Raw genomic sequence first — 17,599 nt, forward strand, 5'->3', positions numbered from 1 at the left:
CAGAACGCGGCACTAAATATAAGTCTGATTTATTATAGGTAGAGTAGGGGGTTATTATTAAATTCGGTCAGCCTGTTCTCCTGTTAGAACTAAGTTAAAAATGTTCTCTCTCTTTCTTTCTTTCCCTCCTCTCTGTATCTATATCCTGCGTTCATTCGGTTTGGTTGATAAAAACGAGGGGGAGGACATCGGCAGGAAGCGAGAAAGAGAAAGAAAAAGAGAAAGTTGATGAAGGAGAAAACGCTCGGAAGAGTAAAGCAAGCCGGCGAATTTATTAACTTTAAAAGCTGGCAATGCCGCCCCTGTTAAAGGCGCTTTCATGGCTATACGACCCGGTCCATCCCATCCCTGTCCTCTGACCTGTCTCACCCTCCCACAATCTCGTCATGCGGCTCCCCTCCCTCTCTCGCCGTCCCGCACGGGCCACGATGTACAACTTATAATTTTCTTTGAAGCTTCGCGGCTTATCGATCGGGCACTATGATTGGAATTTATAATAACCTTCGATCTGAGTGCCGTTTCACCGCGCGGTCGCCCCGATTGCAGCGAGGATGGTAGGAGGGCGGGTTTGCACTTTCCAGGTTTCATATCGTCCCCGACTCCTCGTCGACCGAGGAATGAGGATCCAATAATTGAGTCACAAAGATTTAGTTTTCTACCTCGGTACCTTCGCTAGCGCGAAAAAAGAACGGCAATTAGCACATTACTGTTATTGCGTTTCTTGATGATCGGTGTTACGATGAATAAAATTAATCTTTTGCTTCGCTTGTTAAAAAAAAAATGCGAGATTGATATTATTCCTGTAGAAGTTGAAAGAAATGCAGAATATCTTGCACTTCCTTTCATGCATGAAATCATTGAAATTGATTTGATATTGATTATTCGAGGATAAAACAACTGCAATCAGCAATATAATTCATGAGTCGTTAAGCTATGAAAAATATAAAGGATTTTTCAAAAGAGAGAAATGATAAGATAAATGATCTGTGTAAATAAATAACAAAATTTTATTCTTTACGAAATATATAACAAATAATTATTCTTTATATACTTATACATTTATGTTTTGTCATTATTCTTTCTTAGATTATGTTATTTCATTATTCTTTTCCATTAAGATTTCAATTTGTTATATTCAAATGTTCTATTGTAAAAAACATATGCATAAAAACTAGTTTTATTGCAAACTGACTTATTTACTATCGAATATTATATTTCCGATAATTTTAGCCACAAAAAAGAGATTGTGATGATCTTCATTTTCAATTGAAAAATTCTCTCATAAAAGAATGATGACTAGTAGAACAGTATATCGGTTTGATAACAATGTCCTATAGAACGCGAAAACATGGAGTCCCGGAATTGATTTGTTTCAATAGATAACCGTAAGGTTAAATCGAGCAGAAGCGTTCCTGGAAACCGTAACACTTTACGATGACTACCAATTTCATTCCCCCGTCGAATAATCTCGTCGATAAATCGAGAAAACATTTTCACGCTTGGCGATAATGAATGCTACATATTTTGCGGGCAAGTTTTTTATTCTGACGTGAGATTGAGTTACCATAATAATATTAAATAAGATTTACTATCACTTATGATTTAGTAGCAAGCAAATTCTTGCTTATATTCTAATAAATATTCAATAAGAGACAGCAACATAAAATTTGTTATTTCGATATTTAATATTAAATCGTAATTTCCAATTCATAAATTATCGTAGAACATTAATCTCAAATTTTGTAAAAATATGTTATAGTTACACTGCTCTTAATATATAACAAATTTAATATATATATAATATGTATATATTTTCTTAATAAATAGAAACTAGGAAAATTTATATGAATTTAAAATCATTGATATCTCTTAAAAATATCAAATACAATATTATATGATAATTTACCAATTACGAATTGAAGATTATAAATTAATATTAAATATAGAATAATATAGAATAAAAATAAATTTTTAATAATTTTATCTTCGTTACTTTATAAATTATTGTTGATCAAAACATTGCTAATATCATATAATCTACTGTGGCTTCTTACTATAAGATAATCAGTATTTGCATATCGATGTTTCTGTTCGAATTATCGATAATCGAACGCGAACACGATATAATAAATATTATTATGGCGCGATTATGATAAATTGTAACCTCGTCGTTACCTCACTGACCATTTATCGAATTTCATTCCGCACACAGATACAGCTGTAAATAATGAGCTACGAAATTTCGGGTCAGAGAGATAAATTGTAGTTGTCACGCGTTGGAAGTTCGAGCGCACCGAACCGACTGCAGCAAGTTTGCCGAGAGAGGATTCCTAAAGGAAAATATTACATCCGGTTGATTCCGATATTTTTCACAACGTAGAAGTATGATGTAAAAAGTGAGTTAAATATGTATAGGACGTATCAATCCAATTCGTCTATATAGAGAAATATACGAAATATAAACGATGAAATGATGAAAAACAAAAAAAGAAGAGAAATACAAGAACAAGTACTTTTAAAAAGTACATAAAAATCGAATTAATCTTAGATAAAGCGAATTTTTTAATTATCATTGTAATTTACGGAGAATGAAAAAGAATTTAAGAACTGTTGCTTTTCATAAATATGAATTACTACATAGTGCGAGATAAACTAATTCGCGCATTAATGACAAAGTATGAAACCGAAGTATTTCGTTATTCCACATTCAAAGCTATCGCCAAATTTGCAATTAAATATGTTTCCGACGACCGCAAAATATATCGTTGTTAACAGCGCCGAGTTAATTGCTTCATTATCTCATTTCCCTCGCGTAAAGTATTCTGCAATAATTATTCCAGCAATTTCCGTATATGAACCTAATTAAACCGGATTAATTCCCGAGGGGAATATACGTCAAACTGCCAGGTTTTTGCGAAAGTAGAAAATATAAGAAGAGGGGAGGGGGAAAAAAAACGACGGGATGGCGTTTTGCAAATTTCGCGTTTAAGGTTTCCCTGAATCCGGTGGCTAACTATTCAGTACGACGTGGCGCGATGTTTCACGCAAGACGAATTGCAGTTGTTACGCGGCCAAAGTTCCTGCAGAGAGAGCGGACGACCGCGGTCAGCCGCGCTGGAAAATGAATCCTCCAGGAATATATTACACCTACCTACCTACCTGTTCTACCGCCGCTACAGGCACTAAAATCCCACAGCAAGCTGTTAAGAAGGCCACGATAAAAAGTCGCAGGACATAACGTACAAAGAATTGTGACTTATTGCGAAATAGTTGTACAAAAACATCAAATTTTTCAGCGAAGACAAAAAGTGTGAAGATTTCAACTTTTATAGCGCTCTTACGCGAGCCTTATGAAAGTTCCTATTCTTACCAAAGATCTTCCGTCTATTATCAATAGTGATTTTAAAGAATATGCAGATTATTGAAAATAATAATTTAAATAATATGTTTTGCGCGCGTTTAAAAATGTATTTTCTGCCAGAATGACAAATGTTACAAATCACGTAGAAAATATTTATTTGCAAACCGCAATAATTACCATTATTAATTAAGGTAATAATCGCTAATGCAATATAATCCGTAAGGATCGATGTTTACGTATACGAATATCTCATGCAAAACATCCGACCGACTCCATATGATGTACGACATTGCGGGCGCAAGATGAATTGCGGCGGTTGAGTGATAATTTCATAACATGAACGCACTAATGCGCTCAACGCACACACAAACGTGTGTGACAGCCAAACGAACGCTCGAGCGTCTGGCAGAGAATCTCGGACGTCGCGGTCAGCGAGACAATAGCAGGATTCGTTCGCCAGACTTGCGAATTCAAGAGTAATGGCCTCGTGAACGGTGCCTTCACGCAAGACGAATTGCAGTTGTCACGCCGTGGAGGTTCCGGCGCGGTACAGCGATCGTGGTCAGCGGCGCTCGAAAATGAATCCTCGAGGAAGATATTATATCCGTCTGATCCCGATCCATTCCGGCGGACAAGAGAATGATGTAAGGAGGCACAAGAGAGGGTTGCCGGTGCGTCCGTCAAGGGAAGAGAGAGGAGATCGGCTTTACGGGGATACCGAGTAAATGCCCCATGAATGAACGATGAGCCTTGGGGCCAACCGTCCTCATGCCCCCCGCTTGTCCCCCTTCACCCCCTGCGAATCGGATTTCAAGTCGGTGTCTCGTGCGCTCCGCGGAATTGCGATTAGAGTCGTCGTAGGACCCAGATCCATATTACATTCTCGCGACAATCCCTCTTACTCTCGCCTTCCCTCCTTTCTCGCTCCAATGTCGCGGGACCGTAATGAGATTGATGCGAGGAAACGAAAATAGATGCGCAAACGAGAGCAGCCTGGATAAGGCGACACCGCCAAGGCGCGACGTCGTGGGAGTCCTCGATCTTCATGACGATGAATTAACCGGGAATGAATCAATATATCTACGCAGGATTTGCCGAGAAATCGGGAGCTAATTGATAAATATTCGACGCGGCTCGATTAAATGTTTCGCCATCATGTATTGTCTCGTATTATGTCGCACGGTTTACGATATTTCGCTATTAATATTAATCCGCTCATTCCATAATAGACCGCAATACGCAAATGAATATCATGAATTATGAGTGACATTATATATATAATAAATTACATCGCGATTATGCAGATGAGTTTATGTAAATATTTTAATTTGCAAAAATACCTGCTTTTAAATCATCGGATCGATCATCATTATGAGGTCAAGTATGATAGCGAATCGGAAAGCGTGTTGAATTGAGAGGGACTTTTTCTCTAACCGTTCTAATATGTAATGTCCGCCATTCCTTCCATTACGGCGTCGAAGTAAGTGGCAATGTAAAACGTAAGAGTCGATAACACTTGAATAATTCAAAAGTCAGTGAGACGTTGCACTTCTGTTATTGAAGCAACAAATTCGCGACAACGTTAGCAAACAGAAATAAACTTTTACAGACCGTTGGTTCCTTTGGATGCGCACTGGGAAAACTCTTTTTTCGCCATCAAAATTTTAAAAATACAAGTTAAGCGATGAGCCACTCGGCAGGAATTGCTGGCGCCTGTTATTGCCAGCATAAAATAGCAATCTAAGTAATTACCCCAATGTTTATGTTGGCCAACTTCTCGCATTTCGCAAACAAATAATTTAATCCCATTAGCTTAAATTGAGAATAAGAGTTCGAGATCAAGGTAGAAGGGTAGAAAAGTTTTGTTATATGTATCTGCATTAAGTTTTTAATCTTCTCTCCGCATTGCTTAACTTACATCTTTCTAAAACCGGAGAAACACCAAATTAACACCGCAAGATTTGTTTCAATAATAAGCCATATATGTATATAAGATTATAAATAATTGACGTAAAAAATAGATTAAAAAATGATTTATTTGTCATTCTCTCACGGATAAAATATATAAAAAAATTTCAAATAATATTTTATTTCAACAATGTAAGTAATAATTTATGTATTTGAAATATTCTCACCACTACTTCTACAACACGATATACGAAACAATTACTAGTAAAATTACTTCGTACGCGAAGCAATTGTTTCACGTAATGTAACACGTGAATTACAGAGAGAACGGGATTAAATTGAAATAGTCGGAGATCGGCTTTACGCGTCAGTTTCCATTAAAGTTCGATTCCCTTACGAACGCGCGAGGTGAGGGAAGTCCGAACCCATAAAGATACGAAACGAGCGGGACGAGAAAATCGGACGCGAGGCAAAAGGGGAGACGACACCGAGTACAGGAAGAATAAGAAATAGATCACGAGAATCGCTACGACGGTGAGAGGAGAAGGAGGAGGAGGAGGGAGGAGAGAGTTTGTAGTAGTGATGCCGACTGGAATACGTTACTTCAGCGATTGACAGATTCTGCTGACTGATAACTCGAAGCGTCGACTCGCTGGGATTTCCACAGAGAACGACGAAAGGCTGTGTGGGAGTGCAAAGGGAAAAAGGAATAGAGAAAGAGAGCGAAGCGAAAAGAGGGGGTAGCTAGAAAAGTAAGGGACGATTGACGCATGAAAGATTCATGGCCCGCACCGATGGCCACATCAGAAATGCCACGAGGCGAGTCTCGACCCGATTCTCCTTTCCTCCGAAGCTGCCGAAAGGTAGCTCGAATAGTCGTTGCTCGCTGCTTCGCTTAAACGTCCTGGGCCCGTTAAATCCGTTTCGGTAATCGTGCCGCGTCGTCGACGGCTGATTAGCTGTCCGGAAACGAAAATCGCAGCGGAAAGCCAGGAGCGAAAAGAGGAAAAGGAGGAGACAGAGAAAGAGAGGAATGGGGGTACAGAGGGAAAATTCGGCGAGAGGAATCAAGACGTCCATCGTTCCTCGCTGCTCGTGGCCTCTTATCGTGGAGAACGATACACGTTATATTGGTCCCGTGGGAGGGAACAAAGTTTATGTACGTGTAACCGAATGTCGGTGTGTCGGCCAAAGTTGCATCCGTGTGCGAGTGTATCGCCGTCCGTGTTTCTCCTGGAGTTACGTGCGGGGCTTTGAAAATGGCCGACGCTCTTATGAATTGGCATTAGAGGATAATTACGACGGTGATCCCAGGACGACGATATATTATGCCGTAACGTAACGCGAGCCCCCGGACCGAGGGTCTAGGATCAGGGGCAATAAACGTGTAAGGAGTCACGACGCCTTCAAATTGATTTAGGATGCATCGTATTAACATCCTTGTCGTTCAACGAGTAACATGAAATTTGATAGAAAAATGAAAGCGGAATAAGAGAAAACTATAATAAATATCCTTGACAATCGAATTATCAAAGTGCGGCATATGTCGCTATCTTTAAAGCTGTTAACAATGAAAAACTCATTAAGCTTTAATTTAAAGCGCACTCTTGAGCCCTTGATACGTTACTTATATCTGATATATTTACAATCGCCGTATTTTTAATAATAAAATAAATGCAATACAAAATTTATATTCTATTCGTTGAAACAGCGTGCACAAAATTCGAATAGTTCATCGATTTTGTTCACCGCAGATCGATCACATTATTTCCAATCTCTCGCGATATTCCTCTCCTCAGAGGGTTTTCCTCCGCTCCCTGAAGCTACCTACGCTGACGTATACTCACAATGCAGCAGTAATGTAAAGAAAACGAAAAAGAGAGAAAGAGAGAGAGCAAGGCGTAATGGTTCGACAGTGATTTGTGGAGGGCGCAAAGTTGATTCAGGGGTGAGAACGGCACAGCTTTCGGCCGACGAAAATGAGCTCTAAATCAGGGATGCCTGAGAAAACGGGTGTAACAAAAAGACCGGCAGGGGTACCACGAGATAGCGAGAAAACGGAGAGATGAGTGGAGACTAAAGGAGAAGGAGAAGCCAGGATGAGTCGGCGAAAAGAAGAAGCGCATGCTATGCAGCCAGCAGAAGCCGAAGAATTCGCCATTTGAAAATTGACGAGAGTGGAGAACAGGGCGAAGAAGATAGAAAAGAGGGAGGAAGAGAAAAAGAAAAAGAAAGCGGAAAAGGAAAAGGCGAATGAGGAGAAAGGAAGAGGAAGAAACGAGAGATTGCATGGTTAGAGCAATGTGGCTGTCGGTAAGCCGCATCGAAGCGAAAAATACGGTTTTTATCTTTAAGTAGCACCGGGTAATTGCGTAATTAATTACAGCTTTTATCCCGCGCGGCCGACGTCGTTTCGCGCGAGACGAGGCTAACTTACCCACTTTACCGGACGAGGCACCTGGGCGATCGTGTGATTTACGTTCGCCTGGGTAATTAACATAGATAGAGACCGGTACGCCACCCTTCTGCCGACTTCTGCTTCCTTCTCTCCCTCTCGCCCTCTCCGTCTACGCCGCTATTTCCACTGTCTACCGTCGCCCCAACCTCTCCCGTCCACTATCGCGACCTCCTTATCGGGCAGCACGACATCTAAGCCCCGAGATCGTGCCAGACTTCTTTCTTCGAGTGGAAAGAGAGTCATTTCGAAAAGCTCCGAAGCACCTTTCCCATGCAATCGTACTAGAAACGGTATAGCTAAACTATCCTAAAACTTGCTCGAGTTCTCCTTATTCCACGCGAATGCCTTTTAACTGATTCACAATGCTGTCTCCTCACACAGAAAATTCGCATCAAACTTTATCTTCAAAAGTTCTTCTAACGAATTTAGGGTATGCTTAAAGTATTCGTTATTAAAAATAAAACAATTTAATTAATTTACATTTAGTGTAATAATGTTAATGCAAAATCTTTTTCGAGATTTACAATAATTCAACAATTTATAAATAATATTTTCATCAACTATATAAAAAAATATATGTATTTTATACACAAAATCATAAGGAAAATATATATAAATATAATTTTTATATTATTCAGTTAATGAAAATATTATTTATAAATTATTGAATTTGTAAATCTCGAGAATATATATATATATAAATTAGATTTCTTTTACATAAAATCAACAAAAAAATACATTTGTCATTCATATTAATTCTAGCTTTTTTTTCTCCGGGATTAATCTAATTTTTTATAACCATTTTTTCAACGTAATCCGAATTATCGCGAAAGACAAGTATCAGTAGATTATTATCGCAAAGAAAGGAACGGCCTTTCTCGCAACGGAAGATCTTTCGAGTAAATTTCCGGAGAGGATTCTCTCTTCCTCGGTCGGCCATACTTCTTTATAAGTATTCATACGGGGAGTTCTCGGTCCCCGAACATTCGGTAGAACTTTCATTGTTCCTCAGCGATAGCTGTTCATCATTGGCGAAATGGCGAGCTAGTGTCTACATACATATATGTCCTTGTAAGAGCGGAAAGGGGAGGGAAATGCAGAAATGGATGAAGTAAAGGGGTCGAAAGTTTCGTGAAAGAAAAATGACGCGAACGGTGCTACGTGTCCGAGAAGACATCCAGGAAGAAGTTTGGACTCTTAATGTTACCGACGTTAAAGCTCTTCATCTTCGACGAATCCTCCGGAGTCGCGGAAGAGACAAAATTTTGCCCATCGTAATCGAACGAGCCGTTTGTTAACTCCGTTCGTGACCCCATTTAATCTATGACTGAGAACGCGCGACAACAAATGGCGGGATTCGAGCGGAGGGAATGAGAATCGCGAACGAATAATCAGTTCGAAAAGTAAAAAATGAAAGATGAAAAAACTGCAGCTTATCGAAAAAAAAATCAGATAAAAAATGAATAAAACTTTCTAATTATTTCTGGAAATGTACAGGAGAGAAAGAATACGTGTATAAAACAATAATGATGAAATAATAACAAAACAATTGAAGTTAATCAAACACTTAACGAGTTCATATTTTGAGAGATTCGTAAAGACACACATTACTCCATTTGCAAATTATGCTTTTGTGAGTTATACGACTTGGCAGTATAACTAATACTTGTGAAACACTCAGAGAAGCAAAGTCGTATTAATTACTAATTTAATCTACAGAGCAACCTGAGGTTGAATCATATTTAAGACGATGAAATTACGAAAAGAACGAACGGAAATTTCGGACGAGACATAGAATTTCAATGACAATTCGGAACTGAAGTCATAATTAAAGCTATGGGCGTCTCCGAAGCAGCTCCGAGCGTCTTTGAGCGCAATCTTGGACGAGCAAGAGCGTAAGTACATACTTGCCGAAGTACTTACGTACACAAAAGACGTCTGGCGAGGAAACGAGAAGGAGAAGGAGAAAGAGGGAGGGAGAGAGAAGGAATCAACCGTGGATAGCTGCAGTCCGATAACTGAATTTCTTCCGTGTCTTCCTTCCGTGTTTCCAAGATCGATCGCGAGTAGTTGGTCGACGATCAAAAGTCGAAAAATTCTTTTCGCCGTGTGAACGGGCGAGGACCTGGTCCAATTTGATTTGCAAGCAAAGTACGCCGTGGATCTGCTCGACGAGAGGAGATCCGGCCACCGCAGAGAGGGATGAAACAGGGGAGAAGATAGCGGGAACGTCGACGACAAGAGAAGAAAGATCTCGTGTTAAAAAACGCGAACGAGGCGGAGGTTAAGGAGAACTGCACGCGTCGGAAATCTCAAGCAGATCTCGTCGCCGTCCTCGTCCACCCAACGGTTACCTTCGTTTGTAGTCGTCTAACTCTCTCTCCCCTCTCCCTTCCTCTTCCCATCTTCAACCCTCGGACGAGCAATTCCCGAAGGTACATCCGCGACCTCAACGTTTTAACCCTGCACTCGAACTCGCCCTTTCGTAAGATTCTTCTTTATTTCGGCCGCTCTCGACGCGCTCGATACGATTTTCACGAAACATCCCGACAAATTATGACCCGCCTTTCGATCATTATTATTAATTACATTGATGTACATTACTGTGTGAAGTTAATTTAATTAACTTAAGATTTAAAGTTATCAAAAGATGTCAAGTTTATCGCGATAAAATTACAAATTGCGTAAAAGCCTTAATTATAAATTATACGCAATTACACGTACTTAATTAGAAATTTAATCAAATAAAATATTTTATATTAAAAATAAAAATATTATAAATGAGGCTTTATTCATCTTTGCTACAAGAGATACGATAGACTTAAGACGTATCATGATATATAGCGATAAAACAGGAACGCGTGGTCTTCACCTAAACTTTGTAGAAATATAAGGAAAGCTACTTGTATCCAGTCTGCATACGACGCGTGTCACTGAATCGAAAATAAGCATTAGGGGAAAGCGACCTACTCAATATCTTATATCACACATGCACACATACGGTATGGAGAAGTCCGATTCGCGTCACGCGTTTCAAACTTGAAAGTGCTATCCTCGATCCCGTTTCTGCTCTTCGGCCTTGCACCCGCATCACCCCGATCGGCCGAGGCGCAGTGATCCTCGCGACTTCCTCTCGTATGCGAGGAAAGTTATCGGGAGAGATAATAAATTTCACGATGGGAAGGGGATCGGAGACGAAAATCCCGGACGATCCGAAACGATCGACCTACCGGAGTCAGAAACAGTTTAAAGCCGAAGAAGAGGCTGCCCCGAAAAAGAGGCGAACATAATGCGGCGCGGCATAGGTGGGTAGAGATGCCGATCGTAGCCCGGGCGAACGGAAGGAGAGAGAGAGACAAGGAGAAGAAATTACATCGTTTGAATACACGCTCCATATCACCGGGGACTTTTAGCAAACTGCGATACGAAGAGGGCTGCTAGTGACTAGCGTTATCCAGAGAGGAGAGGAAGAATCGAGCGAGAAAAAGAGAAAAGAGAGAGAAGGTAGAAGGGCGAAGGGTGGAGAGAGCTTGCCGCTTGTGCCTAGGTGTATATATCTTGGCCGAGACATGAAAAATGCATCTAACGGCCCTCGAGGCACTTCGCCATTCAAGTCCACGGTTATCCTCCTCCTGCCAACCTGCCACCACTTTTCAGATCAAAAGTTACCTGCTCGCGTAACTTTTCCCGTGCGCCGTCTAACCGGCACACCACCACCATTATCAGCGTTACCGTCCCTCCCCCCTTCCGTCCGTCAGGAAAAGCCTTTGCCTACCTTTCGCTTAACAAAGCACGCGAAACTCTATTATACACCGGCGCATCCTCGGCTTATGTATTTATCCGATGTGACGTTACGTACGAACCTACATGGGCGTAAAACGTACGTGTTCGACATGCCGTGACGCCTTCCGATGGTTACACGGGATCACTTTCACACACGTTGGTTCCCGAAAACCGGTGAACTCCATGTGTGATGGATTTCTCAGTTTAAATTAACTCGTAATATATCATTTTTATAATTATTATTGATTATATGAATTGCTAGTCGTCACACTTTTTAAAATTATTGAAATGTATTACAGATATAATTATTATATATATATTATATATTTAGAGTTTTAAATAAAATAAACAAGAAATTAAATTTTCAAAAAAACTAGTGATAATTTCAAACTATAAAATATCTTTCCCTCTTATTAACGTGTATTTCAGCGGACTAAATTTTTATTTTATGTGCAAAAATAAAAACAAATCGCATATATGATTTAAAAATAATAATCTAATTATCTAATCTTTGCAAGGAGTATATGCAAAAATTGCCAATAACAGTTTGGAGCGCTTCTGGCAGCATGTAGCAATTTTTAAGTGGAAAACAGATTCTTTCTCATTCAAATTCAAATAAATATACACTAATGAATAATAAGTGTAAGTTTAGTTTTTTTTAACAATTAGTAATTAAATGTTAGATATACAAGTCATACGAAAATTTTGAGAATAATTGACTTACTTTTCCAGTCACTATTAACCTCCGACAAGGAAAATTCTTAGAGAAATGTATGAATACATTTGCTTACCTGTAACAGAAAAGAAAGATAGATATTAATATACAGATATATCGTCAAATAACGTAATATATAAAGTATGCGTAAATTTGCTTTGTAAAGATATTTTACATGTACAAGAGAGTTTCTTTCGCTATCCATTCAAAATTAAACTGTTTTAGCTAAGTTAAATTTTATTACTTAAATGACATAATAAAATTTAGCAAGAAAGAGTTCTGATACATGTATTATGTAAAGAAGACATTTAAATATGTTTTGAAATATATAGAAATTTTATTATGTTCACAAAAATATATATAGCTACATTTAGACATTCAAAAATTGTATATATGCTAAAACCACGCAGTGAGAAGATAAAGTAGCACTTGCTCGGAAATTTCCGTGAAATGTAAATTGACGGAATCCACCCGGTTCATTTTCACTTTGTGCTCTCTTTTTCTTCTCTCACTGCTACGAAGATACATTGCTATGGCGTTACTAGCCGCTAATTTGTTAGTGAAGCCGGCTTTTAAGATTCCCGTTCATTATTGCAACACAGTACATATTACGCTAATGACAGCTGCCATGTGCATTACATAATTAACATCGATATGATACGTTTGTTCATTGTTGGCACTCTCAATATACACATCTAACGGAAACGAGCTAGTCACTCACTATCTCGCGTTATTATTTGCAGTCTCCGATTTACTATGTATTTAACTGATTGTTCATTAGTGATCTACCGTAAGATTGTATAATTTCTATTCTACCGATTCGATTCTGTAATAAAATGATAACGTTTCAATGCGTACATACTTATATCAAGTATATATTTATTACTGTATTATTCTTTTTATTTGATTCTAAAAAAAATAACTATTTCCTCTTTCTCAACTTTCTTCACAGACAAATTTAATTCTTATATTAAAAAATTACGGATTTATATTTGTTGTAAATCATTGATCACGCGTACATATCACATATTTACTCAAGCTCTTAAAAATGTCAACAATTATGATGTATCGCGGTAATAAAGCGATCCGCGCAATATAACTTTCGCAGGAATAGGTCAAGAAGCGAGCGACGATATCTTGAAAATTGAGGCACGTGAATTATACTGTTCACGACGCTACGATAAAGTCTCTTTCGAAAATCCGATAACGCGCGGCTGGCAGAAAATTTGGTGGTCTTATTCAAATTTTTCGAGCCGGCAACTAATTCGAGACCGTCATAGATACACGCGCGTGTATCATGCCAGGCGCGCCCGGCGCGGCGGTTACATATATATCCTCGACAATGGGAACACCGGGGCCGGTTATCTCGGTTCTTTGTATTCAAATTGCTGCGGAAATACAGCGGGCAGATTATGTGGAATAGGCATTTATCGTGGGATTATGAAGCCCCCTCCCGTATTGTAATAATAATACGACGTTACACTTGCCGGTTTTAATTACTTTTTCATACGTTCTCCCTTAATTAATCGATGACAAAGATTGCAAACCAACGAAACAATAATTAAGCCGCTCCGTCGTGCTTAACGGCGCATTTAAGTACGGTCGTAATTGCGCTCAGAATACGAGAGAGAAAATATCGACATTTTACGAGAGGCAAAGCCGTAGGCCCTAAAAGGAAGGAAAGGTCAATCAAAACTCATTGCGCAATTATTATTTTTGCCAATGAACTGGAATCAATTTTTACATAAAGTTTGATAACCTTGCTAAAATTCACCTTGAGCAGACTAAATATAACTAATCGTATTGGTTTCCATTATATTCGTAACGATTAACTTTGACTAACGTATTGGAACATGTCCTTTCCGCCATATTAAATCAGCTATATAACACAATGACAGTATGACACAATGAACACATAATAAATTATTATATGAACGCGCTTTCTTACTTTTCTTTCTCATTTGAAACTTAAGAATATAGAAAAATTGAATAAAATGAAAAAAAAATATATTAAATTTAAGTTTAGATTTTTTAAAACAATTAAATCACGGAATAAAAAAAATTATTGAGATCTTGTACAAATCTAACAATAAGTAAAAAATATGTACATTTTGCAATATACATGATGCTATTTAACGCGATGATAAATGTTTGACATTTTAGTAATCCTTTCTTTTTTTTTTTTTAAATAAATAATGGAAAATATTCTGTCTAAAACGAAGGTACATATCAATATAAATTACACGTTTTATAATAATATAACGCATCGGTATGATAATTAAATTTCAACATTATTGCCACCTTAAACTGGATTAACTCTGATCGTTCAGCTGGATGATTGCTTTATCCGTGTTTAATGATTAATTAGAACGGTTGTTCAATAGTCCAGTTTATGTGTCGATGCGATTTCATAAGTCGATTATTCACGCCAGAACGATGAGTATGCAAAAACAATAAATAAGAAAACTCACTCGTTTATCTTCTCATTCTCTAAAACTAGCTCTCTTCCACTCTTTCTTTTAAAATGAATTCCAGTATAAGACGACTTGTCGTGAAATGCAAGAAGCACGTATAAATATAAAAACACGGGAATACCCGTAATTACGAAGGCAGAGATAAGAGCTAACGCCGACCGAGATTGCAATAAGCTCTGCGGGTTTGTTAATTATAAAAAAGACGGTTGAGTCAGAGCTACACAACACAGTGACCCAAGGTTGCAAGAAACTATGCGTCAGCTCGGCGGGTTTATTAATTAAGGAGGGAAAGGTAGCATCGAGGTAAAATGCAGCGATGGTTACGCGGCTGCTTATACTCCAGTTTGCAGTAATCGCGGCTGAGCTGGCATATTTATTAATCGAAGAGAATGAGAGAAGCAGAAGAAGGTCAGAAGGGAATCGTAAAGATAAGAGAAAGAAAGCGAGAGACTTGTTTGATCAAACTGTGGCTATATCACTAGTTTGAGAGAATTAAGGATTCCAAAAATCTCACGATTATCTTTTAAATAAAAAAAAAATATATATATATATATATATATATGTCTATGAAACAAATGCCGAGCTTTTCCTTGTATATGTGTGATGTAAATCCGATGTAGAAACTTATTAATATTATTTCTAAGAATAGGGAAGAGGATAGAGAAAGGGAGGGCGAGCCGAGGGAAAGAGAAAGGTAACTAAAGCAAAGTTGCACCTAGCAACATCGCGTTCGGCCGACCTCATGACAACGGCACAGTTAACATAAATGCACGATCAGAGTCAGGCGACACTATCTGATTACGGTAAGTTCGTTAATTGGCAAATTGCAAGCATGAGTCATGCGCTGGGCGGGGTAGATAGGTAGGTGAGTCACGTGAAATTCTGCGCTCCCTTTATAATTCGCACGCGAGTATAACATGTCGATCGTTCAGTTACGTGCACGCGTGTCCACCTCTGCGATTTCTGCTCGGAGTCTCCGGTTTAAGAAAGAACTTCCGGCCCATATGGCGTCGATATTATTATTTTTCTCATTTTACATAATGTACTTAAGAAAACGTATTAAATAATAGAAAAAATTTGAAAGAAAGAAGAGTCATTAGAGTAGTAGTATTTTTATATTATAATTATTATACCATCGCGTATATATTTTTTTTTTGCTTTAAACAAACGTAATTCTTGTAATATTTTCCACGAGGAAATGACAAATTTGTATGACTGCGAAAAAAAATGTTTAAAATGTACATTTCTTTCTTATTTTTTCTTGTAAGATAATTGCTGAGCAAGATTGATCAATCGATTTATATAATTTTGTGACACACATAGATTAAGTAAGTACATTGTTTCCGCTGTTTGCAATGTTCGATTTTCTGCAGTGTACCCTTTACCCGGCGTCCTTCATCAATGCGTTTGAACGCGTTCCAACTAGAGTTGTACCCGCTAATTGTTAATCCCGACGAAACGAAACGACATATGCTACTCTCGTGCTGTTTCAAAGTAACGAATCTTAGTTTTTTCCGATCGATCCAATTAGTGAACAAATCGCCTAGCTGTTTATCCAATTTTCTGACCAGTAGTCTTTTTATAAAATTTTCAGAATTACATACTGGTGCACAATTAATTCTATAAAGACCGTAATTTATTATCTTTCAAATACAGTTCCAATTTTCGTTTGTCTAGCTTCTATTCGTGACTCTTACGAATAAAAGCCGAAACGAATTTCACACTTCAATTATTATAATATTATTTGAAACATTATTGTTTTTAATTATCAGCAATATACAATAAAAACGATTATAAATAACTTTCTTCGTGATCAATTTTGCAGCAATATCTTACGATAAAGTTAAATTGATGTATCTGTGAGATACAAAAATGATATATAATGCAATTACGAAACAACACGTTAATATCGTTACTCGTAAACAGTTTACCATTATAATTACGAATTATGCTTCATTTCGCTTCAAATAAACACGATTACGCAACTATATTATGTCAGTGCTAGCACGATGTGCGAGCTGTATAAATATAAGAATAACTGTATAAATATAGGAGCGATGACAGAGCCAAGCAATCAACGTAAGTCCCGGTTATTTTCTTCCGCTTACCGCTCGTCAAGAGCATGCAAGTAAAAAGTCATTTTCCTTAGAGAAAGACACATTCCGGAAGGTCCGACGAATCTCTACGCAGAGGCTACCATTTCGTGCCGGGACCGTGAGAGAAATAAATTGCCCGCCGGGCAAATCGTATTTTATTTCGCGCTGGTAAACACAACGAAGTGAGTTTACGCCTGACACAGGACAAACAGCCGCGTGTAACGATATTAATCCAAATGAACGTTTACTTGTCAGCATATTTCTCTCTCGTATTCGCGACGGGATTATTTTTTGGAACGCGATACAAAGTTAAACGTTTTTGCGCGTTGAAATCCGTCAAATCGATAAGGATCAACCCTCCGCACGTGAATAACAACGGCATTAAAGAAAAGTCGAGACAGTCACAGCAAATCAAAATGGGACGAGGATGTCGTTCGATCTAATTTACGAAAATCGAGCGAGAAATATGTGCTCGCATTCGCGAATTATTAGAGTGACATTACTACTGCGATGATTGGCGATCTGTTCAGAGTCTATAAATTAAATGTGTCATCCCAGTCTCCTTCCGCGATAATTAGCACGCTCTACCAATCCCTCCCGACACACTCAAATTAGATTTGTATTTACACGAACACCTGTGAAAGCGTCGCGTCGCCAATCAGAAGGTAACATCTGATTAGAGACTCGGTACGCTTCATTAATTAGCATAGCGCGTTTCTGGAAACTGATCTTATATGACTCTATCTGCACTGAAAACTTAATTAATTATAATTCGTAATAATAATTTGGATCATCAAATAGTAA

The 17,599-nt window shown here is 38.3% G+C and overlaps 1 protein-coding gene across 12 annotated transcripts in view; it reads right to left on the reverse strand.

The window, feature by feature from the left end:
- The window catches only part of LOC145936221 (protein muscleblind), a 382,974-nt gene that overhangs the window by 109,828 nt on the left and 255,547 nt on the right, over positions 1 to 17,599 (reverse strand). The window lies entirely within an intron of this gene.

The sequence above is a fragment of the Prenolepis imparis genome, unplaced genomic scaffold (genome assembly GCF_030444845.1).
Source record: "Prenolepis imparis isolate NDT839.2.m4 unplaced genomic scaffold, iyPreImpa1.0 SCAF_5, whole genome shotgun sequence".
In the NCBI taxonomy this organism is placed as follows: domain Eukaryota; kingdom Metazoa; phylum Arthropoda; class Insecta; order Hymenoptera; family Formicidae; genus Prenolepis; species Prenolepis imparis.